Source organism: Nicotiana attenuata, chromosome 8, assembly GCF_001879085.1.
Source record: "Nicotiana attenuata strain UT chromosome 8, NIATTr2, whole genome shotgun sequence".
In the NCBI taxonomy this organism is placed as follows: domain Eukaryota; kingdom Viridiplantae; phylum Streptophyta; class Magnoliopsida; order Solanales; family Solanaceae; genus Nicotiana; species Nicotiana attenuata.
In genome coordinates, this window is record NC_031996.1 from 3,991,191 (window position 1) to 4,016,433 (window position 25,243).

The 25,243-nt window shown below is 42.3% G+C and overlaps 1 pseudogene; it reads left to right on the forward strand.

Moving 5' to 3' along the window:
- Positions 774-8,558, forward strand: LOC109231447 (annotated as a pseudogene).

Genomic DNA, 25,243 nt, shown 5'->3' on the forward strand with positions numbered 1-25,243 from the left:
GGCCATAGGTAAGTCCTTCAACGAGGTAGTGAAGATGGGCGGTATGGTAGAAGAAGGGCTTAAATCAAGCAAGATCATGAGCTACTCAGCTATCAAAGCAACCACCCAGGCCATTCAGAATGGTACTGGAGGAGTGATCGGAAAGAAGAAGAAAGAAGATGTTGCAACAGTTGACTCGGGATCGTGGCACGGTCCAAGGGGCACACCACACCATTACACCCAGCCTCGACCCCATCACCGAACCTACACCCAAACCCCATATAATCCACCTCAACACTACTTTCCATCACCAGACCCTCAGTATTCTGTCCACCACGCCCAGTCATACACTCAACCTCCTTCTTACCCACAATGGCGTGCCCCAGCCCCACAAAACACCTACCCAGCTCCACAAAATGCATACCCACCTCCGCGAACCTACCGAAACCCTGCCGGTCCAGGTTTCCGACCCAGCCAGTATTCAGGAATGAGAGGTTGCAGCGGAAGAAAACTTTCACCCCGCTGGGGGAGTCTTATACCAGCTTATTCCAGAGATTGAGGCAGTTGGATGTGCTGAGGCCAACTGAGTCAAAGTTGCCAAACCCGTCTTCAAGGAATCTTGATTACTCCCTCAGCTGTGCATATTGTTCTGGTGCTCCCGGGCATGATACTGAAAAGTGCTGGCACTTGAAAAACACCATCCAAGAGCTCATCGACACAAACCAGATTGTGGTCCAAACTCCGGAAGCACCCAACGTCAACAGAACCCGTTGCTAGCCCTTGATGAAACAAACATGATCGAGATAGCACACAAGGATGGAGAGCCCAAGAAGCCTTCACAATCCGTCATGATGATCCGGTCTAGTGAGGTTAAGCCAGTCAAGGGTGCAGTTGTCACGAAAGCCACCTCGTCGATAGCTGAAGGATTAGCAGACAAGTTGAGCATGCCAAATGATAAGCCATCTGTGGTAATTGAGAAGAGATCCCCAAGAGATGTTGTAGCAAAGCAAGAAAAGTCAAAGGTGATCGTGCCAGGGTTGGCGAACAAGCCTATCATAATTGTAGAGGGTGCCCGCACAGACCCTGTCATCATCAAGCCTGTAACCCAGCTACCGGTAATCAACACCAAGGCTATCCCATGGAACTATGAGCGGGTGATAGTGACCTATAAGGGGAAGGAAGTGAAAGAAGAAGTTAATGCGGCCCAGGGATTAACTCGTTCAGGGAGATGCTTTGCCCCGGAAGAGTTAAGGAAAGCTAAAGCACTTAGAGACAATCCAGTTCTAGTAAAGAAACCAGTCACTGAAGAAGAGGCGGAGGAGTTTTTAAGAAAAATGAAGGTACAAGATTACTCCATCGTGGAACAGTTGAGAAAGACTCCTGCTCAGATTTCCTTGCTATCATTGTTGATCCATTCAGATGAGCATCGCCAGGCCCTGATGAAAATTCTGAACGAAGCTCATGTCCCCGACAAAATCACAGTGAACCATTTGGAGAAGATTGCCAACAAGATATTTGAGGTGAATAGGGTCACCTTCTCTGATGACGAGTTGCCTGTGGAGGGTACCGGACACAACAAAGCTCTCTATCTTACAGTGAAATGTGAAGATTCTGTGGTCACTAGGGTGTTGGTGGATAATGGTTCCAGTGCGAACATTTGCCCTCTCTCCACTCTGCACAAGTTGTAAATTGATACTGAAAGGGTCCACAAGAACAGTATATGTGTCCGAGGTTTTGACGGAGGAGGAAAAGATTCTGTTGGCGATATTGTGCTCGAACTGACAATAGGGTCGGTCGAATTTACCATGGAGTTCCAGGTACTGGATGTGTCTGTCTCTTACAATTTGCTGTTAGGTCGGCCCTGGATACATGCTGCCAAAGCAGTCCCGTCCTCTTTGCACCAGATGGTCAAGTTCGAATGGGACAGACAGGAGATTATCGTGCATAGTGATGAAAGCCTGGTTGCTTACAATGATGCCTCCATCCCGTTTATTGAGGCCGAAGATGATCAAGGGCCTTGGGTCTACCAAGTTTCTAAAACAGTGCCAGTTGAGAAGGTTCCAGAAGGGAAGTGCATTCCGGGACCAAAGTTAGCCTCCGTATCTATCATGGTGGCGTCTGAAATGCTGAAGAATGGTTTTGTGCTAGGCAAAAGCCTGGGCGCTTCATTACAAGGTATCGTGCAGCCAGTGTCTCTGCCTAAGAATTTGGGTACGTTTGGTCTAGGATTCAAACCCACAGCGGAAGACGTGAAAAGGGCTAAAAGGTCGAAACAGAAGGCGTGGGCACTTCCGAAGCCTATCCCTCGTCTCTCCAGGTCCTTTGTCAAACCCGGTGCCGTGAAACGCCCAGTGTCAGCAGTTCCAAATCCTGTGGTTGACATTGATGAGGAGTTAATTGAAAGGTTCCAGAGGTTGTTTGATGATGTGAACATGGTAGAAATTGGAGAAGGTTCCAGCAAAGCGGATGTGCAGTTCGTCGGGCCGAAAGTAAAGCTTAACAATTGGAAGGCTACTCCTCTCCCTACTCGGAAGGAGTTTTGGTAGTTTGCTTTGTTTTCCTTTCTATCTGGGTTATTCCAGGGTTGTAACCCAGATTTTTATTTTTCGCTTTTTTGATGTACAAACCCTTCTATCCTTTATTTTTAATGAAATGCAATTTCCCTTTTCCATCATTCCTGATAGTTTTTATTTTTGTTTTCTTTTCTTCCTTGTACAGTTCTTTTTATGCTGGTTTCAATGACATGACATGCATGAGGAATCTTCGGTCAAGTCTTAAAATCCAATCTTATTCTGAAATAATAATCCAAGAAATAGAGTGTGATGATGAAACAGAATATGATGAGGATGAGGCATTTGAGGAAATCAGTAAAGAACTAAATCATTTTGAAGAAAAACCCAAGCCTAATTTGAATGAAACCGAAGCAATCAATTTAGGAGATCCAGATAATGTCAGAGAAACCAAGATAAGTGTCCATCTTGAACCACAAATCAGGGAAGAAATAATCAAAGCATTTTTTGAATATAAGGATATTTTTGCATGGTCGTATGATGACATGCCGGGCTTGAGTACCGACTTGGTGATCCACAAATTGCCAACTGATCCAGCTTTCCCTCCCGTAAAGCATAAATTAAGGAAGTTTAAGACCGACATGAGTGTGAAGATCAAAGAAGAAGTCACAAAGCAGCTTGATGCAAAGGTCATTCGAGTCACGCAGTATCCCACATGGTTAGCTAATGTTGTGCCTGTGCCAAAGAAAGATGGTAAGATCAGAGTATGTGTTGATTACCGCGACCTCAACAAAGCAAGTCCAAAGGATAACTTCCTCTCACACCTCCTTTTTACTACCCCCCCCCCTCCGGAAGGGGTATAAAGGAGTTTTTTCCAATTAAAGTGACAATCGAAACGGGATTATTGTTTAATATCAGAGTTGCCACTTGGGATAATTGATGGTTTCCCAAGTCACAGGTTTAGAATCCCGAATTGAGGAAAGATTTGACTCTATTCACGGTCTGCGAACACAGAAATCCCGGTAAGAAATTCTGTTAACCCGGGAGAAGGTGTTAGGCACTCCCGAGTTCCGTGGTTCTAGCATGGTCGCTTTGATCCTACTTGGCTTAATCAAATTGTTTAATTACTGATTTTAGAACCTATGTGCATTTACCTTTCACCGCTTTTTAATTAAGAGAATTATCTTGAAACGGGTCACGCGTACGTGTACCCATTTGTTTGGCGCGTCAAAAATCATGTCACGCGAACGTGTCCACAATTAGTAACGCTTTATTATTATTAAGAAAGTTTGACCGAAGTCGCGCGAACGCATACTCCGATTTTGTTTTTAGAAATCGTAATCATGTCACCCGAACGTGTCCACAATCACAACGATATATTAAGCGCGCCTAAAGCAACTACGGACACCCCCCTTTTTTTTTTAGTATCTAAGTTATAAAATTAATGTGAGGGCCATGAGCGATTTTAACTAAGATGGCACACCTCGGTCTATTTTTTAAAGAACTATATTTAATTAAAGCGGACTATGTTAATAACAAATTTATTCTTACGAGAAAGTTTGGTCGAAGTTGCACGAACGCATACTCCGAATTGGTTTTTAGAATCGTAATTATGTCACGCGAACGTGTACACAATCACGGTGATAGATTAAATGCGTACGCAGAAGAATACTCACGGTATGAATTACTTGTAAAACAACAGAAGAAAAGCATACTTCCTCATCTCAAATAGCGTCGAATACTATCACATAATTAAAAAATCCTACTGCAGCAAACTTATCATGATCCAAACTACAAAGATTGGAAATTAAAACTTGCAAACTAGTAAAAGCAATGGTATTTTCAGTTCAAGAGACAATACTGGAAAGCAAACATCTACATGGTAACATAAAATAAAGCAATTCACGTATAAAATGAGATTGATGCTGCTTAACAAAAATAAGCTCTAATTCCTTACTTGAGGGATGTTCTTTATTTCGTTGAGAACTCCAAACCAATCGACAAAGAAATTAGCCAACAGTCCAAAACGAAAATGGAAAACTCGACATGAAGCGAAGAACCGCCGGAAAGCTCACTATCTCAGATCGGAAACCTCGCCGGCAACTCGAACGGAACAAGCAACAAACGAGCGGAGCTTCGGACAGACTTAACAAACGAGCTCCTTAAGAGACTCAAACCTGCGAAACTCACGCAGCGAACTGGGAGAAAACGAAAATGGCAATAGCTGTAATGTCACAAAATTATCGCCGGCTGCTGGAGTTTTTCCGGCGGGTTAGAGGCTAGCAGCGGCTGACCATTCTTGTGGGTCTAGGTCTTGTCCAGCTGCTATGTTTGTGTTCATGGCTGCTGCTACAGCTTCTAGGACTGCTGGTCGTTTTTGGTTAAGAAACAACCATCGAAAATAGCCGCTTCCTCATTTTTGTGTCCAAAACGGCTATAGCTTAGGGTCCCCTTAGGTCTGTTAGTTTTGTGTCAACGAAGAAGGTGAAGAGGCGTTTGGCTGGATCTGTTTTTCTTAAGCCAAAGCCATATGGAAATGGCTGCTTTTTCCAGGTTTTGGAGAAGAAGGGTCTTTTGTCCCTTAGGTCTTAGAGTCTCTTTTGGAGAAGAAGGGTCTGATGGGTGTAACGCTCATTAAAGGTCTCCTAGGCTTGTTTCTTTCTTCTCCAAAATCATGGAAACGGCGGATTTTAATGCCTAGGGTTCTAGGTTTGCTTTTTCCTGCCTTTCTTTTTTAGATCTTTTTAGGCGTTTTTTTTAGGTCCCCCCAATTGTAGAGTCTAGGTATTTGTAGGGTTTTTTTAGACTAAGGGGTATGGGCCTAGGAATTATGGGTTTGGGAATTATGGGTTGGATCCGAAAATTAGGCCTAAAAATGGGTCGTTTGAGCCTAAATTTTATTCTTTCTCCGCGAACGAGACTAAATATACGACCTCATTTATTAATTAATCCTACTTAAGTAAAATAACTATTAAAATAAGACTGACCGTTAAAACAAAACTATTTTGGGTATTTTTTCAAGATTAAAATGACTACAAAACATTAATGAAACTATTTTTTTGTAATTTTGGTTTTCTTGTAATAAAATAAAGTAAAAGAGTAAAAATTAGTTGAAATAGCTATATTAGGCCTAAATTAAATATTTACATGCTAAAATATAAAAAATCTTGGGGAGGGTCAAAAATCACATGTCTACACTTCGCATTGCCAAATATCCACATTTTGATTGATAATTGTGCCAAGCATGAGATTGGGTCTTTTGTGGATTGCTATGCGGGATATCATCAGATCTTAATGGATGAGGAAGATGCGGAAAAGACGGCATTCATCACACCGTGGGGAATATATTGCTATCGGGTCATGCCATTTAGTTTGAAAAATGCTGGGGCAACTTAAACGAGGGCAATGACCACCATATTCCATGACATGATACACAAGGAGATCGAGGTTTACGTGGATGATGTGATCATAAAGTCCAGAAAGCAGTCCGACCACGTCAGAGACCTGAGAAAGTTCTTCCAGAGGCTCCGCAGGTACAATCTTAAGCTCAACCCCGCAAAGTGTGCATATGTTGTTCCGTCGGGAAAACTGTTAGGGTTCATAGTCAGCCGGCGAGGCATTGAGTTGGATCCGTCAAAGATTAAGGCCATCCAGGAATTACCACCGCCAAAGAACAAGATTGAGGTGATGAGTCTGCTAGGGAGGTTGAACTACATCAGCAGGTTTATTGCTCAACTCACCACCACTTGTGAGCCCATCTTTAAGTTGCTAAAGAAGGATGCTGCGGTCAAATGGACTGATGAGTGCCAGGAAGCATTCGATAAGATCAAGGAGTATTTGTCAAACTCACCTGTGTTGGTCCCGCCGGAACCCGGGAGACCTTTGATTCTTTATTTGACAGTCCTGGATAATTCATTTGGTTGTGTGTTGGGTCAACATGACATTACTAGCAGGAAAGAGCAGGCCATCTATTATCTCAGCAAGAAGTTCACATCCTATGAGGTTAAGTATACTCCCCTTGAAAGGACATGTTGCGCCCTGACTTGGGTAGCACAGAAGTTGAAGCATTATCTATCATCCTACACTACTTACCTCATATCTCGCCTGGATCCTTTAAAGTATATCTTTCAGAAGCCTATGCCCACAGGAAGACTCGCAAAGTGGCCGATTTTGCTCACAGAGTTTGACATCGTCTATGTGACTCGGACGGCGATGAAAGCCCAAGCTTTGGCCGATCACTTGGCCAAAAACTCGGTGGATGAAGAATATGAACCTTTAAAGACCTACTTTCCTAATGAAGAGGTAATGCATATTGATGAGGTCGAGCAGGGTGAAAAGCCCGGTTGGAAACTCTACTTTGAAGGGTCCGCTAACATAAAAGGTGTTGGGATAGGAGCTGTGCTCATTTCTGAAACGGGGCACCACTACCCTGTCACAGCCCAGCTTCGTTTCTATTGTACCAACAACATGGCTGAGTACGAAGCATGCACTTTGGGTTTAAGGTTAGCTATGGACATGTGAGTCCAAGAAGTGCTGGTTTTGGGAGATTCAGATCTGTTGGTGCACCAGATTCAGGGAGAATGGGAGACTCGAGATTTGAAGCTCACATATCGACAATGTCCGCAGGATCTTTGTCAGCGGTTCAGATCAGTGGAGTTCAGGCATATCCCTAGGATCCATAATGAGGTTGCTGACGCCTTGGCTACTCTAGCGTCGATGTTACATCATCCAGGTAAGGCTTATATTGACCCTTTGCATATTCAGGTCCGTGATCAGCATGCTTACTATAACATTGTGGAAGAAGAACTTGATGGTGAACCTTGGTTCCACGATATCATGGAGTACATCAAGTCGGGGGTATATTCGATACAGGCCACGGGAGATCAAAAGAGAACAATTCGACGTTTGGCAAGTGGATTTTTCTTAAGTGGAGGAGTTTTGTACAAAAGAACTCCAGATCTTGGATTGTTGAGATGCATAGATGCTAGACAAGCCACGACTATCATGACCGAAGTGCATTCCGGAGTTTGCGGGCCGCATATGAGTGGGTATGTTCTGGCAAAGAAAATTCTTCGAGCAGGTTATTATTGGCTCACCATGGAACGAGATTGCATCAGCTTTGTGCGTAAGTGTCATCAATGCCAGGTGCATGGTGATTTGATCCATTCTCCCCCGTCTGAATTGCATACAATGTCCGCACCTTGGCCCTTTGTTGCTTGGGGCATGGATGTCATCGGACCAATTGAGCAAGCAGCATCTAATGGGCACAAGTTCATTCTGGTGGCCATCGATTATTTCACTAAGTGGGTTGAAGCTATGACTTTCAAATCTGTGACCAAGAAAGCAGTGGTTGACTTTTTTTACTCGAACATCATTTGTCGGTTCGGAATTCCAAAGGTAATCATCACGGACAATGGTGCCAATCTTAATAGCCATTTGATGAAAGAAGTATGTCAGGAGTTCAAGATTATGCATCGAAATTCCACTCCGTATCGCCCCAAGGCAAATGGAGCGGTTGAGGCGGCCAACAAGAACATAAAGAAGATACTTCGAAAGATGGTGCAAGGTTCTAGGCAATGGCATGAAATGTTGCCTTTTGCTTTGCTGGGTTATCTCACTACTGTTTGCACTTCAGTAGGTGCAACTCCTTATTTGTTGGTATATGGTACTGAAGCAGTGATACCCGTGGAGGTTGAGATTCCATCCCTTCGAATTGTTGCTGAAGCAGAGATTGATGATGATGAGTGGGTCAAAACCCGATTGGAACAATTAAGTCTGATCGATGAGAAAAGACCGGCGGCAGTATGTCACAGCCAGTTGTATCAAAGGAGAATGGCAAGAGCATAAAACAAGAAGGTGCGTCCTTGAAAATTTGAAGTGGGTCAGCAAGTATTGAAACGCATCCTTCCACACCAGGCTGAAGCAAAAGGCAAGTTTGCCCCAAATTGGCAGGGGCCGTTCGTGGTAACAAGAGTGTTGTCCAACGGTGCTTTGTATTTAACAGATGTAGAAGGCAAGTGTATAGATATGGCTATCAATTCTGATGCAGTCAAAAGATATTATGTATGATTTCTTGGTTTAAATTGTGTTGTTTGTACTTGGCATGTTTTGAAGATTGGAATGACGAAGGCATTTTGTTCTGCTATCTAAACACTTTATCCTTTGTTACCCCTTTTGAGCTTTTATTTTCTTTCATACCCCTCCTTTGGAATCAGAAGCAAAGTATAGAAGTACAGATACAGAATATATATATATATATATATATATATATATATATATATATATATATATATATATATATATATATATAGAGAGAGAAAATGAAAAAAAAGAGAAGAGAGAAGAGACAAAGAGAATAAAGAGAAAAAAAAGAAAAAAAGAGAGAGAAAGAAGAAAAGAAAAAGAGAAAAGTACAAAAACAAAGCAACTCCTATGACATGAACTACGTTCGACCTGATTCCTTTTAAGGATACGTAGGCAGGCTCATGGTTCGGTCCCATCAAAATAAAAATTCAAAAGCCCCCAAGCAAAGAGACTAGGGCAGAAGTTGCGGTTTTGTAAAAGATCTGATTCCAAAAGTTGTAATTCTAAGCCCATTCAAGTTGTTTTGAGCCTTTAAGATATCCTTTCTTTCTAAACCTATCCAAAAGCCCACATTACGGTCCAAAGAAAGACCTTCCAATCAATCTTCGAGGGATGCCAGGTCAGGCAAGTTAGAGGTATGATTCATGTCAGGGGCAACACTCCGTTCTACGTAGGGTAAAATGAATAAATGAGAGAGTCTTATCGGTGAAAAACCCTCACGGGCACCGTAAGGCGACGAAAAGCTGAGAGAAATTAAAATGAGAGAGTCTTATCGGTGAAAACTCTCACGGACACCGTAAGGCGATGGTGAGTTGAGAGATGAACAAATGAGAGAGGTTTGCTGGTGAAAAGCCTTCAGGGCGCCGCAAGCCGAATGAGGTTGTTAACTTTGCAAGGGAATTGGATCATGGGGACCCCAGGCATAAAGTGTGAGGTCTGAAAGGTGATTGACTAAATGGACTAGGCTGATTAATCCAAAATACATGTCATGATCATTGATGCCAGCAGCCTCACTTAGATAAGTCCTTTTTCCTTTTTCTTCCTCAAATAGTCTTCCTATTTTGAATCTTCTTCTTTATTCATACTCTCGAAGTCATTGCATTTCATCTCCTTTTGGGGTCTACTGTCTCTAAGGCTTTTTCCAATGTTAGCTTTGCTAAGCAAACAAGAAGGGATTGCAAATCTTATTACCAACTTCCAATTGCACAAAGCGAAATGCGGCCACAACATGCCAGAAATAGCATGATGCACAATGAAAAATGAGGTGTTAGCCGAGTTTCAGGAAATCAAGTGGTTTCGTGAATTGTGGGGAGAAATGCAGAGATTCAAGTTGGAAAGACAGAAATGCTAAAACAGCAGGTTGAGTATAGGGCACTCAGGCATTCAGGGTTTCGTGGTTAAGGTTCAATCAGAAGGTGAAACAATTCCTTGTCGGTTGGATGCAGATGAGCAGCACAAAGTACGACAGTGGAAAGGCCACCCTCAGCAAGAATGCCGCAAACTAACCACCGCATTTTCAAACTGATAAGATTTTTCTTTGATTGGAACAGGGGCAGGAAATTTTGTTTGTTCCGGAGAAACCCTCCGTGAAGGAAGCAGGTGCCAGACATGCTTGGCCGTAAGTTTTCAGTACTCTCCCGGATAACGGGATTTAGTAAGTTTCGAGACACTCGCAAGTGACAAGGTCTCATGAGAGTTTTTCTTTTGGGAAATATAATTCAGCATTTAAGTTTTCATTTTTGAAGATGAGACTTGGTTTGAAATTTTCAGGATAAGGGAATTTAGCTTAGAACTTATTTTGATAACAAGAGTCGGTTAACACTCACAAATTGTTCCCAATATCAAACTGGGGCGGAAAAATTTCTTTTATTTTGTCTGTTTTGGTGTAATCAGGCGCCCACCTGGAGAACAAGGGAAAACAACTCAAGTTTCAAGGCGAGAGCAGTTCACAAGTTCGAAGGGAAAGCAGGTTCAAGTTTCAAAGGAAGACAGTTCAAGTTTCGGCAATCAGGCGCCCACCTGAGAACAAGGGAAGACAGTTCGAAAAAGTTTTTTTTCAGGCAAATCAGGCGCCCACCTGGAGAACAAGGGAAAACAGTTCAAGTTTCAAGGGAAAGCAGTTTCAAAGGAAGACAGTTCAAGTTTCGGCAGTCAGGCGCCCACCTGGAGAACAAGGGAAGACAGTTCAAGTTTCAGCAATCAGGCGCCCACCTGGAGAACAAGGGAAAATAGTTCAAGTTTCAAGGGAAAGCAGTTCAAGTTTCAAAGGAAGACAGTTCAAGTTTCGGCAGCCAGGCGCCCACCTGGATAATAAGGGAAAGCAGTTCAAGTTTCGAAGGAAGACAGTTCAAGTTTCGGCAGTCAGGCGCCCATCTGGAGAACAAGGGAAAACAGTTCAAGTGTCAGGGGAAAACAGTTCAAGTTTCAAAGGAAGGCAGTTCAAGTTTTGGCAATCAGGCGCCCACTTGGAAAACAAGGGAATTCACTTCAGAATGCAGTTCAAGTCAGCAACAAAAGAAGCTCGCCTTGAGAGTACGAGTCAAAAACTCAAGATGCACAACAGAGCCGCAGAAGCCGCAAGATCAAGTTCAAAGATATGTAGATAGGATTCTTGTAATTCATAGATCATAGTTTAGCCTAGCTTCTTTTATTTTGTCTTGGTGTAATAAGGAGTTCAGCAAGCAGTAGCAGCAGCAGCAGTGAAATCACAGCTTCCTGGTAGTCCCAGCTACCAAAACTTCCCGAACTACACTGACCTGATTCCTTTATACCCAAGGATATATAGGCAAGCTCGGAAGCAAGGTTCGGTCAGATCTTTCAAAAATGCTTCCCACGGAGTATTCAAACGGGCAAAAATCGCTCGTATCCGCTCACTTTATCTTTACACGAAAACTCTTCGTGTTTCCGAGCAAAGAGAGGTAGCTGTGAGCACGTGATTTTTGCCCTATACGAATTACCCCTATAAAATTCAAGAAAATAGATTTTTTCCAATTATTTGCCATTTTGTAGGATTTTATTAATTGTTTGCATTTTTGTGCACGTTTGATTTTTATTAAAACCATGAAAAATGTCAAAAAATACCATGCATTGCATTTAGGTTGTGTTTTTATATTTTTAGGATTAATTAGTTAATCATTTGTGTTATTAAAAATGAAAATCATAAAATGGCCCATTTTACATTTTTACCTTTCAATTGTTAGATTATCGATTTTTCTTTTTTGATTTAGGATCAAGAAATTTTTATAATTTTTAGGCAATTGGTTAGTTTTACAATTTAGATTAATTTAGGAATTTAATTTAGGTTTTTAAATAAAAAAAGAAAAAGATAAACAAAAAGAAAAAATGAAATAAGGGTTTAATTGAAAAGGGGGTTTTAAATTCAGAATTTGGGCCATTTTATGCCTAAGCCCGTTCCCAAATCACCCAAACCCAGGCCCAAAATTCCTTACCCGGTCCGCCCCGTTTATACCCAAAACGACGTCGTTCCATGGCTATTGAATCCCATCCGTTGATCTTGTTTGATCGAACGGATGGGAACTGACCTCCCCTTTACTATATAACTGTCTGAAATAGACCCCCTACCCCCCAAAGCTCCTCACTCTCCGTCTCTCTCACCTCTCTCACCCTTTCTCTCACCTCCACCCTAAACCGCCGTCGGAAATCGCCTACGACGGCGGTCGACCTCCAATAACCTCCAAAACTTCACCAAACAACCACCACCTCCCCCTCACCTCATATCTCCAGTCCATTTCACCATAAAATCACCCAAATCCCTTGAATTTCAGATCTGAGAAATTTCCAAAATCCTAATTTTTGCCCTTTTTGTTCCGCCGGTGTTTCTTCAGAGTTTTGATCCAAAACTTACATTGGTCGATCGTTCTTGACAAGAACGACCGATTGATGTTGATTTTGGTTCATTTCCAAAATCCTGCCAGATTGTGGTCCATCGGCAGTGACCGGCCAGGTTCTCCGAGTCCAACTGGTTCATTACAATAGTATAGGTAACTTCTTGTTTGGTTTCTTTTCTTGACCATTTTCTTTCCTTTGATTGGTTCTTCGTATGGTTGTTCTGTTTTTAGTTGCATGATTTAGGTTCTTATTTTTGTTTACTCCTGCCTTTAACCATTGAGACTAATCAGTAGTTTAGGGTTCATTAGTTAGGCATTTTTATCACAGTCATTGATTGGTCAGTTCGTCGTTTGGGGTTCATTAATATTTGTTTAGCCTGTTGTTTCTTGTTGTTTGATTCCCTGATAATGCTATTAGTCTGGTTCAATAGGTTCAATTCTTAGAAATTGGTTTATTGATCAATTCTGGATTCACGTTAGGTGCAAATGTTCCTGTTCTATGTCGTTTCTGATTTCTGTTAATTGCTAAAATAATTTAGGTCTAGTTAGAAGTTTAAATTGAATCAGGATTTGTTCATTTGATCTTTCTTGCCTTTAATTCAGATTCTGGTGTTGTTTGTCTTAGTTTGTATTTGTTAAAACTCTTAGGGGGTTTAAGTGAACAAACGAAAAAACTTAAGGGGTCTGGGAAGGGTATGAAACAAGTTTTTAGATAAGGCTAGTACAAGAAGTTTCTAGAACCTAGGGCAGCTGTCCCCATTTGGTTAGTACAAAAATGCTTAGCCAATAAGGGACAGCCAGCTGTCCCAGGTGGTTAAAAAAGATGCTTTTTTTCAGGCTGAAGGGAATTTTCCCTGATTTGGTTTTCAGCACATGGCCTCTTAGGCCTATAAGTAGTACCTTTTCTTTCACTCATGACACAGATTCACCATCATTTTTCTGCACCAAAGGCTCTAAGAAACACATCAATTTTTCAGAAACCTAGAAAACACTAAAAGATCAGCTACTGTTTCATTGATAGCTGATCAATTTCTTTGCTGATTTGGACCCAAGTTAGAACAAATTTTTCCTCTGAAATTTCTTGGCTTTTGAGTTGCACAATGGCTTGAGTTTGGATGTTGTGATATTGCTGGGTTTGGTTGCTTAGTTTCATTTGGTTTCAGCCGCTTGTTTCTGCTGTTTGTTTCTGCTGCTATTAAGCTTACTAAAGCTTGGTTTATTGACCTTTATTTGGTCATTTTTCTGCTGTATTTTTCAACTTCAAGGTATGTAACAATATCCATCTTAAATAGAACTAATTTTGAGTTCAAAATTTATGTTTGAAACTTGTTTTGTTTGGCTGAACTTTGCTATTAGTTTTAGAAACCATGACTTTGTGAACTTAGGGTTGATTAATGTCTACAAACCCTGTCTTAATGTTACTTTAAATGGCTGCTGAATTTGATCATGAAATCCGAAATATTGTGCTGTATATGTTAATGTTTGATTGCTGAATCAGTGTGTCTATATACTTATAAAACTGTGTTCAAGATTCACCTTTAATAATAACACTAAAGGAAATGAATTTGACCCTTTAATGGTCAGATTCACCCCTTAATGGTGCCTAGATTCTTATTTTGGTCATTGAAGCAATCAGTGCATTACAGGAAAGGGACTCTGCTGGTAAAGTCATGAGCAGTCCTAGCTTGTTCGAAGTTAAAGCAGCAGTAGATTAGACTGTCACTTAGAACATTTTTTTAAAGAAAGCTGTATTTTAGTCGAATAGTAATGCGAAAAGTCTGTTTATTGCTATAAAATTGCTATTGTATTCCGATTTATTGTAATAAGTTGGACTGGACTTTATAAATTTATAGATTAGTTAATGCAGCTCCAATAATTTATTTAGCTATATTCAAAATGTAGATTAGTATATTATGCATGTTTGCAATATTTGGCTGCATGTTACCATTTAAAGTTAACTCCTTAATTAAAGGAAGTACTTATACTGATTTGATTTCAATTAGCACATAATTCCATAATTACTGTTAAACTATGATTCTTGCCTTATTTTCTACCTGTTTTCAAACTATAAGTACCTTGCTCTCTCATTACCACAGACACACGAACACTTTTGATTCAAAAAACTCACACTTACACTAAAAACACTCTCTCTTGCTTTACTACTTGCACTGTGACCTGTTTGAAAGCCTAAGCTATATTTCAAAGTCATGCAGCTTTTCTTTACTATATTTTGCTTCTTTAAACTGGTATGTTCTAATTAAGTTTTCAGCATCAACAACAACTTGGTTACTTAATGTTTTTTTTTGCAATCTAGTCTGCCTGCTGCTTGTATCTATTTCAGTATCTTTATTTAGCATGTTGTATTTTCTTTTCCCTTGTTCTGAATCAGTGCAGTATGAATCCTAAATACCTACCCCAATCTGTTTGATGCTTATGGGTGATTTGGGGCATGACAACATCGAATATTGATGAACATGACTCAAACTTGGTCCTCCTAGGATCATTACCTCTATGTTACCATTATATGTGTGTGTTCTATTTGATTAACATGCATGACAGCACCCCTGTTTCTGTGCATGCCTAGAATTGACTCATGCCTAAATGCATAGGCTCTTTGCAATTCCCAACCCCTAAACCCCTTTTTGTATGAAGTTGTCAACTCTGTAACTGTTTCCCTGCCACCCTTTACCCCTCTCCTTTATTCCTCTGTTTCTGCACTTGCACTATCTTCTTAGACTTAAGTTCTGCCCCCCTCGTGTGAGCCTTGCCTTGGGACCCATGAGCTCCCTCTAAACTTGGACCCATGAGGGTTGGAACTTCCACACTGCACTTGTCCCTATTCTGGTTGTGAAACTTGGGTGTGAGCACTGCCCGGGGTCCTATTGAGGCCCTTAGGGAACTCTGACACACTCAAGTCTGAGAAAGGCTTTGGATCAGTGGTCTTTGAGTTGGTTTATCTCATAACTCAGAGAGGAAGTCATCAATCAGGCTTCCTCTAGTTGTAATTTTCTTTGTACTTTTCTGATGTAATTTATTATTCCTTGTTTGTAATAATTTGTAATGAACATTTGGGGCTGGCTAGTGAAAAAGGGTTTGGTAATTATGCATGCAAGGGTAGAAAATATGCCTATAGGACTTCTTTTAATTCTGCACTTTCAAACTGCATTAGAAAATATGGCTATAGGATTCCTTTTAATTCTGCTCTTTCAAACTGCATTAGAAAATATGCTTATAGGATTTCTTTTAATTCTGCACTTTCAAACTTCATTAGAAAATATGTCTATAGGACTTCTTTTAATTCTGCACTTTCAAATCATGTCTCTAGGACTTAAACTAAATCCTGCTTGTTCAGTTTCACACCTAGATAACCTCCCTATATCTGCATGCCACTTAGATATCATGCTTTAGGTTCTAAACGGCTATAAATAAGTATCACATTCGTAATTTTGAAATCAGTAACATATAGAAATCATGGCTGCAGGGATTCTTAAATAAAATCTGACTCGTTTCATTCCCATTCAATGTTAGATATCCTGTTCATAGGGATTAAAAATCAGTAATAGTAGATACTATCACCTGCAGGACCTGTAACTAGTCTAATTTATTTTTTTGTCCCTTCTGATCTTCTTTTAATAATCTAATCCCCTTACTTAACAAGGTTTAGCAAGCATGCCTATAGGATTTCAAACAATCTATTTCGAGTTTTACTGTCTCATCCCTTTCTGAATTGAATAGACATCATGCCTATAGGACTCCGTCCAAGCACTCAGGCAAGCCTTAGGATAATAATTGTAAAACTAAATCCGTTTCATTAATTGCTACAACCAGCAGGCAGGCCTGATTCGGACTTCTTATCTGAGTTATGTAATAAACTAAGCTGCCTCAACAATTAACTTCCCTCGTCTTTATGTTCTTTAAATCGGACCTAAAAAGTATGTGCAAGTCATGCTATTTATGTGCTTTTGTTTGAGGAGATATACTTGAGCCTTATATGCTTATGTGTTTACCCCTTTAATGTGCAGTCTTTATATGTTTTGTATGTCGCCTTAGAATTTTTACCTTTGAAACTTCAAATAAGCCTAATACCTCTCCTTTTTAGGATTAGTAGTCCTAAAATGCCTCCGGACTGATAGGAATGGGACGGGTAATAGCATGCAATAAGTAATCGAGACCAATTCGCGCTTTAATACCTTAACGGGGTGGGAAGGGTAGATATGGATATGATGACCACGCGGTAATGTCAGGTGTAGCCCCTCATTGAGGAGTGATTACCGGACATTGTGTGGGGTGATCCATATTTTTAATAAACCTAGGACCCCTCCTTTATTCATTCTTTCTCTTTTTTAGCATTGTAACTCCTTATTTTAAAATCAGCTCTTTGATTGTTCTTTCAGATTTGTTTACTTTCAAACCATTATGAATAGAAATCCCCTTTTACTTGAGCCTTATCTGCTTACATGTTAATTATACCCCTAATTCACAATAACTGTTTGGCGGGGAACCACACTAGTGGATCCTGAGGGGTGCCTAACACCTTCCCCTTAGGATAATTTCAAAGCCCTTACCCTATCTCTGGCTATCCAAGTTTAGTTATAATTGAACCCTGTAAGGTGTCCTAATGCACCATAAATCATTAGGTGGCGACTCTTCAAAACCCAGTTCCCAAAAGGAACGAGTTATTCCTCCAAATGTCATGAACCCGATTTCGCAAAAAAAGGGGGCGCGACAGCATGGCGACTCTGTTGGGGATTTTAGGCTTTTACCATTTCAAACTGTTATTGTGAATTTATATCTATTTGTGCAATTGCTTGTTTAATTCCTTTAAGCATTTAGTTTCTTTTACAAAGCAAAACTGACTTATCTTCTTCTTTCCCTTTCTTTATTACTGCTTTATTGTTAAAAAGCTGCTGTATTTACTACTTTCTTAAACATGCAAATACATGACAACATGTTTTTTTTTGCATAATCATGCTCAACATCATATTCCGCTCGTGCCAAACAAATCCCATAACAACGCTTATAATGAGTGGTTGCGCTCTTCCTATATCATTACCCCCTAAATCCGGAAAGGCATACTTGCAGTAAAACCAGTCGATCAACGGTGTAGTCGACGGTTCTATGCCTTTCCCCCTTGAGTTTTCCGCTCAAGGGTACCAGCCTAAAACCCCATAGAAACCTTACTCCGTTTAAATTGTACATGCATCATGGTCAAACCTAGCCGGCTCAGTTATGTTGTCCACATAATGATCCTTTAAGATAGCCTTGTCCAAAGTCCACTGGGTTTCCCTAAACCCAAACGGACATCATCACGTTCTGTGTATTTATTTGGAGAACTAAATGCTTAATGCTAATTGTTGATGTTAAATAGTCGAGTCCGATGGGGGTAGGGTCTAACCCTTCTGTCTTGCAGAAATGAGGCACGAAATCCCCAGATTCGGCATGGTTACCAGCATCCACCCAAGACTACTAAGCTGGTGGAAAGATCTTCACTCCAGCGACCAGACTCTCGTTCGAAAATATCTAGGGAATCTGTCTTCCCTCCTGGAGGTTCAACCCAACAACAAAATCATAGAAGCTGCCACATTGTTTTAGGATTCCGAAAGGGTTGTGTTCCACTTTGGGGACATTGAGACGACCGGTATACTTGGAGCGAGGCATAGTGGAGCTGGAAAGAAAGTTTCTCAAAAGGGTCGAAGACTGTCAGAATGCTGAGGGGAACGAAGGCGGACATCTAGCCAGGGCCTACTTATTGCTGGGACTTCGCGAGCTGGGGAAGCTGTTCGACGGAGCCAAGGATGCCGAATCTGGGGAAGGTCCTTCAGGGACCAAGTAGATAGGATTTTATCTTTTTGCTATATAAAATGTAATAAGGCCAATGGCCATTAGTGACTTTTATTTCCTGTTGTTTATTGTCAATTTGGGATTCGTCTTATTTTCTATCAATAAAATGAGGCATTTAGCATCCTGAGCTCTCCAAATCAACTTGTCGCTAGGCCTACCTCGGGCACGAAGAGGTCCCCAAAATAGGACGCGATTTACCTTCTCGCACTATGTGTTTAAATATTGCAACATTTTTTGTAACACCCGACTAACTTGGTTACCTTTTTACTTTTATTTTGTTTTGTTATTCCCCTCCCCAAAAGGTTAGTTCGTGCACTCTGGCAACATCATCTTATTCCACGAGATCCAGGGGCCCTCCACCGACTCCTCCTCCCAGTCCTGTCAAGAACAAAAGCAAAGGCAAGATGGAAGATTTGAATAGCGTCAGAAAGGAGAATTCAATTGAACGAGTAGAGGTCACTAATGGTCATGGTACTCAAGGTCCCAAGGAAATTGTATCCCAGCTTGAACAAAAATTACTAAAGTTCCAGGAAGAGCTCGACCAGGTTCGGAATCTGGCAAGTTTGTCGTTCTCGCTCAGCACCCCGGATATCACCTTTCCCACTACTCAAAACCCTACACCACCCCAAAGCATCCCAAAGCAACAAAATCATCCCGCTCCCCATGTCATTCCACCAAAGACACAATGCAACACTTACCATACCACAAACAACACCCCATTGCTTCTCCCAGAACTCCAAAACCCCACAAATGACTACTTCCACACCCACCATAACACCCCTATCTACGTGGAGACCATGCCACTCTCCACCCAACCCATCTTAAGCATACCCGAGTCTGATGATAAAAATTTGCTTATCAAGAACCTGGTTGAAGAACTTAAGAAATTGACTAGCCGGATCCAGGGTGTTAAACGAAACAAGGGAGTTGAAGGGTTGAATTATGGAGATCTCTGCATACAGCCTGATGTCGAACTGCCCTAGGGGTACAAACCTCCAAAGTTCGAGATGTTTGACGGTACAGGTGATCCCGAGGTTCATTTGAGGACATATTGTGACAAGTTGGTTGGGGTCGGAAAGGACGAGAGAATCCGCATGAAGCTATTCATGAGGAGTCCAAAAGGAGATGCACTATCCTGGTACATCAGCCAGGATCCTATGAAATGGTCAAGTTGTGTAGGTATGGCCTCTAATTTCATGGACAGGTTCAGATTTAACACAAAAAATGCGCCGGATGTGTTCTACATTCAGAATTTGAAGAAGAAGCCTACAGAAACGTTTCGCGAGTATGCTACTCGCTGGAGGTCGAAAGCCGCCAAATTCAGACCTGCCTTAGAGGAGGAATAAATGAACAAATTCTTTGTCCGAGCCCAAGATCCGCAATACTATGAGCGGCTAATGATGATTGAAAGCCACAAATTTTCTAATATCATCAAGCTGGGGGGAACGAATCGAAGAAGGCATTAAGAGCGGTATGGTCACGAACTTCGAGGCCTTGCAGGCTACAAATAAGGCCTTGCAGTCCGGTGGTGTGTCCAAAAAGAGAGACGTAGGAGCTGTGATGGTTGCACAAAGAACCAAATCTCCTATCAAATACCAAACCTACCCGACACCTCCACTCACATATCAGCCCACTCCAAATTACCAAGCACCCTCACCACCCGCCTATCAACCATCTCCACCTCCCATATATCAGCCTACTTCACCCAGATATTCCCAACCCGCACATGTTTACCAAGCCTACAATACTCAACCATCCTACTATCAATCTCCTCCTGCGCGCCAAACCTTCCCCAGACCTCGACCAAACTTTGACCAAAGGCCTCCGAAACAATATACCGCCATTGCTGAACCTATTGACCAGTTGTATGAAAGACTCAAAATTGCTGGTTATGTCACCCCTATCCCTGCTGCAACTCCTGAGAACCCTTCTCAGTGGGTAATCCAAACAAATCCTGTGCATACCATTCCGGCATGAAGGACACACCATTGACGAATGTCGTTCTCTGAAAGACAAAATCCAGACTTTAATTGATAACAAGATTATTGTGGCAAAAGAACCCACCCCGAATGTCCGCAACAACGCTCTGCCGGACCATAAAAGCGGGGGTATTCACATGATTGAGGTGGAAGATGATTGGGATCCCAAGGGATCCATCGGGTTGATCACAGAGGGCGATGATCCAAAGAAGCCAGCAGTTACTCTTAACCCCATCAGGGTCCAGATCCAACCATCTGAGGTCACTGAGGTAGATGTGTCTGTCCCTCTTGAGTTTGAAGCAGCTCCATCAGCAAAGGCACCAACACCATTTGAAGTTGCCGTCTTGCCACCCAAAGAACGTGTCCCATTCGAAATAAAGGTGGCCGCACCAATCCCAGTGGCGATGTCCGTTGTGCCCTCATTCCACACAAAAGCTATACCCTGGGATTACACAGCTGAAGCCGGGAGAAAAGGCAAGGTCAAGTTCGAAGAAACTATTGCAGCACAGGGGATGACAAGAAAAGGGAGAGTCCATACCCCTGAATACCTAGCTAAGTCTAGCAAGCAGGCCTCCAACCGGCCACCCATCATTGAGACAGGTCCAGACGACCTTTGGAGAAAGATACAGGCTAAAGAGTACTCGGTCATTGACCAGCTGAACAAAACACCAGCGCAGATATCCATCCTCTCACTACTGCAGAATTCCAAGGCACACAAAAATGCTCTGCTAAAGGTACTAAGTGAAGCCTACGTGCCAAGCAACATCACCGGCGGGGAAATGGCCAATATGGTGGGACAGGTATTAGAGAGCCACAAAATCACCTTCTATGAGGACGAGCTGCCACCTGAAGGGCTGGGTCACAACAGAGCCCTGCATATCACGCTACAATGTGAGGACTATTTCATCACCAGGATCCTGGTCGACGGGGGTTCCAGCCTTAACATCTGTCCTCTGGTAACGCTCAAGAAGTTGGGCAAAGGTTTGCACGAGATAAAAGAAGGAGCAATCAACGTAAAAGCCTTCGATGGATCCCAGAGAGTCACCATCGGTGAGATCAGCCTGTGTCTTCAGATGGGACCAACCTGGTTCGATGTTGAGTTCCAAGTGATAGATGTGCCCGCGTCCTACAATCTGCAGTTAGGACGCCCTTGGATTCATTCTACGGGTGCCGTGGCTTCAACACTGCATCAGGCTGTGAAATTTGAATGGAATCACCAAGAAGTAATCATTCACGGTGATGGCAGCAACCCCATATACAGTCGTCAGACCATTCCGGCAATAGGGGGAAGAAGAAAGTTAGGTGGGTAAACCTACCACCACATCGAGCGAGTCAATGCTGTTGATAAAGATAAATGGTGGGACAACAAGATCGAGAGTATATTGAACTGGAGTGGATATGAACCTGGCAAGGGGCTTGGCAAGAATCTCTAGGGGATTGCTAAACCCATAAAGCTCAAGAAGCACGGCACTACTTTCGGTCTGGGATACGAATACACTTGGGAAGAGTTCAACAACTGGTCGCCGCCATGGCGTGGTCCTTACTACCCACTGGAGCAACTGATACCCCACTTAGAACAGACTTCAAACTGGTTGACATCGTTTATGGGACAGAAGAAGAAGAGGCGCTCGCGGCAATGAAAAGCTTGTTTTTAGAAGACAATGACATGGATTGCTGTGTTATCCTTTAGGAGGAGGGGGAGGAAGGCCCTTCCATATAGGCTGTAAGCAGAGGAGCCCGTCTCAATAACTGGTCTATCAGAACAACCAGAGCCCGGCGAGCCTCGGGGTAGCAAGGCTAAACAAGCATCATGCACTATTTTTTACTAGATGATTTTCTTTTCGCATTTTTTTTTGTTTTCGCAATAAGATCTTCAATGTTCAAAACAATTATGAAATTTATCAAAAGCATTTTGGCTCTTCTTATGAATCGACACTTATTACTATTTTTCTCTTATTTACTTCATTTATACATTATTACTATTACTTATCTTGATGAACCAATGACTGTGACATGCAATGAGACAACGCAACAAACGGACATTGATTCAGAAGAAGATGATATACCAGATGAGATTGTCAAAGAAGTTGAAAACTTTGAGAACAGACCTAAGTCCAACCTGGACGAGACAAAAGTTGTTAACCTGGGAGATGCAGAAAACGTCAAGGAAACACGAATCAGCGTTCACTTATCGCCATCAGAAAAGAAGGAATACACAGAATTTCTAAGGGAATATGAAGACATATTCGCCTGGTCATATGATGACATGACTGGTCTGAGTACGTCTATTATGGCTCACAAACTGCCAACCGATCCGACATGTCCGCCGGTAAAGCAAAAGCTCAGAAAATTCAACCTGATATGAGTTTGAAAATCAAGGAAGAAGTCACTAAGCAAGTTAAAGCTAAGGTTCTCAGGGTAGTTGAATACCCGACATGGTTAGCCAACATCGCGCCAGTGCCAAAGAAGGACGGGAAGGTCAGAGTCTATGTCGACTACCGGGATCTCAACCGGGCAAGTCCGAAAGACGACTTCCCTTTGCCAAATATACACATCCTAATCGACAATTGCGCCAAGCATGAGCTGCAGTCATTCTTGGATTGTTTTTCCGGTTACCACCAAATCTGGATGGATGAGGAAGATGCTGAGAAAACGGATTTCATTACGCCATGGGGAATGTACTGCTACAAGATGATGCCGTTTGGCCTTTAGAATGCAGGGGCCACCTACATGAGGGCCATGACTACCATTTTTCATGATATGATACACAAGGAGATTGAGGTGTATGTAGATGATGTTATCATCAAGTCCAAGAAGGCCACTGATCACATGGAAGATTTGAGAAAGTTTTTCAACAGGTTGCGGAGATACAACCTAAAACTAAATCATGCAAAATGTGCATTTGGGGGTTCCTGCTGGGAAGCTTCTTAGTTCATTGTGAGCCACCGAGGAATAGAACTGGATCCATCAAAAGTCAAAGCCATTCAAGAACTGCCACCGCCAAAGAACAAAAAAGACGTGATGAGTTTCTTGGGAAGACTTAACTACATCATCCGGTTCATAGCACAATCCACAGTCATTTGCGAGCCAATCTTTAAGATGTTAAAGAAAGACGGCGCCACCAAATGGACCGACGATTGTCTAAGGGCCTTCGACAGAATCAAGGAGTACTTGTCAACACCACAAGTCTTGGTCCCGCCTGAGCCAGGTAGACCCTTATTAATCTACCTTGCGGTGTTGGACGGAGCTTTCGGTTGCGTTCTGGGGAAACATGATGAGACAAGAAGGAAGGAACAGGCCATTTACTACCTCAGCAAAAAGTTCACTCCATACGAGGCCCGATATTCTCTGTTGGAGCGCACCTGTTGTGCTTTGACTTGGGTAGCCCAGAAGCTGAGACCTTACTTCTGTGCCTACACTACATACCTCATATCAAGGATGGATCCTTTAAAGTACATCTTTCAGAAGCCCATGCCCACTGGCAAGCTAACCAAGTGGCAGATCCTGTTGAGCGAGTTCGACATTGTCTACGTAACACAGAAAGCGGTGAAGGGACAGGCATTAGCAGATCACCTTGCGGAAAATCTCGTAGATGGAGAATACGAACCCCTGAAAACGTATTTTCCTGACGAAGAGGTATCATTCATAGGTGAAGACATTGCAGAATCCTATGACGGTTGGAGAATGTTTTTTGATGGAGCAGCAAATTTCAAAGGGAGTCGGTATAGGAGCAGTCTTGGTATCAGAAACCGGTCAGCATTATCCAGTGTCCGCCAAGCTCAAGTTCCCCTGCACTAACAATATGGCCGAGTACGAAGCCTGCATCTTAGGGCTCAAGATGGCCATTGAACCAAGAACTCAAAGATACTCGTATCTGATGTACAGAAGTTGAGAAAGAGGTTCACAAAGACAGAATTCCGACATGTTCCCAGAATCCAGAATGAATTCGCTGATGCATTTGGTACCTTGTCATCCATGATACAGCATCCCGACAAAAACTTCATTGATCCCATTCCAGTAAAGATCCATGATCAGCCAGCTTACTGTGCCCATGTTGAAGAGGAAGCAGACGGAAAGCCTTGGTTTCATGATATCAAGGAATATTTGGCGAAAGGAGATTACCTGGAGCTTGCCAATCATACCAAGAAGCGCACGCTGCGGAGATTGTCTGACAATTTCTTTCACAACGGAGGAATCCTGTACAGGAGGACCCCTGATTTGGGATTATTAAGGTGTGTAGATGCAAAGGAAGCATCCAGACTACTAGAGGAGATTCACGCTGGGACCTGCAATCCACACATGAACGATTTTGTCTTAGCCAAGAAGATACTTCGAGTTGGTTACTTTTGGATGACTATGGAGACAGATTGCATCCAGTACGTCCGGAAATGCCACCGCTGTCAAATTCATGCTGACATGATAAGAGTGCCACCAAATGAGCTTAATGCAACAAGCTCGCCTTGGCCATTCGTCGCCTGGGGAATGGATGTTATTGGTCCAATTGAGCCCATTGCTTCAAACGGGCACAGGCTTATCCTAGTAGCCATCGATTATTCACCATGTGGGTCGAAGCAGCATCCTACAGGGCAGTGACTAAGAAAGTCATGGCAGACTTCGTCCGCGACCGTATTGTTTGTCGATTCGGTATCCCAGAGTCGATCATCACTGATAATGGCTCCAACCTCAACAGTGACTTGATGAAAGCTATGTGTGAAACCTTCAGGATCAAACACAAGAATTCCACGGCCTACAGGCCTCAGATGAATGGAGCCGTAGAATCCGCAACCAAGAATATCAAGAAGATATTGAGGAAAATGATAGAGAAGCATAAGCAGTGGCACGAGAAGCTATCATTTGCTTTATTGGGGTATCGCACCACAGTCCGCACATCAACTGGAGCAACCCCCTATATGCTAGTTTATCGTACAGAAGCCGTCATTCCCGCCGAAGTGGAAATTCCTTCCTTAAGGATTATACAGGAGGCCGAGCTCGACGATGCAGA